Consider the following 2500-nt stretch of genomic DNA (forward strand, 5'->3'; position numbering starts at 1 on the left):
GGTTTGTGGCTCTTTTAACCTCACTCAAGCAGAAGACGAACCACATTTCCTATTAATCACAACAATCCTGTCGGCTGAAGTGTTTTTAACTCTATGCCAGATGGCAGGTTTTCTGAGCTTTTTGACACAGAGGAGCTCGTCTCCCTTTTCAACGACACCTGTCTGACTGTCTTGGACTCTGTCCTGGACCCCAAACAAAGACAAAAAGTGAAATAAAACATTGCAGTCATGGCTAAATGAATCCACCCAGGAATTGAAGAGACTCTAGGAGAAAGGAACGGAAATGGAAGGAGAGCGGTTTACACGTGTTTTACAAGATCTACGAAGACGCTATGCACAATTATCAAAGGGCAGTTAAAGAAGCAAGAGCAACTTTCTTCTCTAACCTGATTGTTGCAAACCATTTTAACTCCAGAATTGTATTTAAGGTAATAGACTCCATCACCCCCCCCCTGTCATCTTACTGAGGCATCACCAGAGATGTGGGAGGATTTTTCTTTTACTTTTTTCCGAATAAAGTTGAGAATATAAGACAACAAATTACTCCCCCTGACCAAGTTACACATGCCAGGAGGGACATTATTATTTTAGCGATTTTGAACCTGTGTCACTGTCATTTTTATTTGAAACTATATCCCACATGAAACCAACCACGTGCAGCCTTGATATTATCCCTACCCCGTTTCTTAAAGAGGTGACTGACACAGTATTTGATCAATTATTAATAACCCGGAGACTCGCTTTCCTTCTGTTTTAAACATGCTGTGGTCCGACCTCTTCTAAAGAAACCTAACCTTGATCTGTCTGTTCTTAACAATTGTAGGCCCATTTCTAAGCTTCCATTTCTATCAAAGTGTCATAAGCTGCTTTCACACATGCACTGCAACTCTGAAATGATCCCGACATTACCCGGAGGAGCTGTATGTGGGAACGCAGATGTCCGAATCATTTGACCTGGACATTTACCGGACTTTACCCAGCCAGCACCCTAGTACAAAGTCCAGGTAATGTCCGATTGAGCGGTATGTGTGAACAAAGCAGGTAATTGTCGGGATCATTCACAGCGAGCGAGTGGCCGTGTCGAGTGTTGATGACGTCTCGATCATGCACCAGTTATTTACCTTTGTGCGATCTTCATGTATGGAGTGTAGCTGCTTCGTACTCCTTTCTTTTACATTACATTACATTACATTACATTGCATTTAGCAGACGCTTTTATCCAAAGCGACTTACAATTGTTCAATCACCGACGGACGCAGCCATCAGGAGCAATTAGGGGTTAAGTGTCTTGCTCAAGGACACTACAGCATGCTAGCAGGAGGAGCCTGGGATCAAACCAGCAACCTTTAGATCACTAGACCACCAGCTCTACCGCCTGAGCTACCATCCCCCCCTACTGCCCCCCCCCTAAAAGCCCAACTACTGATAAGTCTCTAGCCTTGTCCGCCATCTTGGGTGTGCTGTACAACTCTGCAGCATCATTGCGTCATGTCCTGCCTCCTGCACGCTCAACCCAGGCTCAGCCCCTCGTCTAAACCAAACTGAGTATTTCCAGGTAGTGTAAAAAACGTTTGACACGGACAATCTCAGTTTTTTGCTACATGTGTGAAAGGGCAACTCCGGACAATGTCCGGATAACCAGGTCCGGACATTTATCAGACATTGTCCGGAGTGCATGTGTGAAAGCAGCCATAGTAATATCTTTGAGAAATGTAAGTCTGGTTTTAGAGCTAGTTTTAGAGCTTTCCATAGTACAGAAACTGTCCTCCTCAAGATAACCATTGATATCCTTTTAGCAGCTGATCGGGGGGATGGTGCAATCTTAATTCTTTTAGATCTAAGTGCAGCCTTGGACACTGTAGATCACGCCATTTCAATTGACCGTCTTAACACCTGGGTTGGCATCAAGGACACTGCACCGGGCAGGTTTTATTCCGACCTTTTAGAAAGAACCTTTGTGGTCCCCATAGGTAACTTCTCATCCTCTGCAACTCACATTACCTGTGGTGTACCGCAAGGTTCTATTTTAGGTCCAATTTAATTTTCAATCTGTGTGCTGCCTCTTGGCAAAAATTATCCAAAGACACAAGGTCTCTTTTCATTGCTACGCAGACAACACACAGATGTACCTTCCTCTGAGGCCTGGTGAACCCAAACAGCCTAGCTGCTGTTGTAGAATGCCTCAATGATATCAACTGTTGAATGGCACAGAATTTACTTCAGCTCAATAATTCAAAATCAGAAATCATATTGTTGTCTCCCCCAAATTCTAACTCTAAGTCATATTGAGAGAGGCCTCGATCCTCTGTCTGCAAATGTGAAGCCCGTTGTCAGAAACTTGGGAGCACTATTTGACTCTGACCTAAACTTCAAACTACAAATTAAAAAAAAATTGTCCAGTCCTGTTTCCTTCAACTGAAAACCACTTCCAGAATCAAACCAACGCTATCACACAGCGACCTGGAAAAAGTAATCCATGCCGTAATCTTGTCACGACTAG

General features: G+C 43.8%; 1 protein-coding gene across 1 annotated transcript in view; it reads left to right on the forward strand.

The window, feature by feature from the left end:
- Positions 1-2500, forward strand: part of LOC307230246 (calmodulin-binding transcription activator 1-like) — a gene marked incomplete at both ends in the record, with an annotated part of 57460 nt that overhangs the window by 12688 nt on the left and 42272 nt on the right. The window lies entirely within an intron of this gene.

Source organism: Zeus faber (assembly GCF_960531495.2).
Source record: "Zeus faber genome assembly, chromosome: 5".
NCBI lineage: Eukaryota > Metazoa > Chordata > Actinopteri > Zeiformes > Zeidae > Zeus > Zeus faber.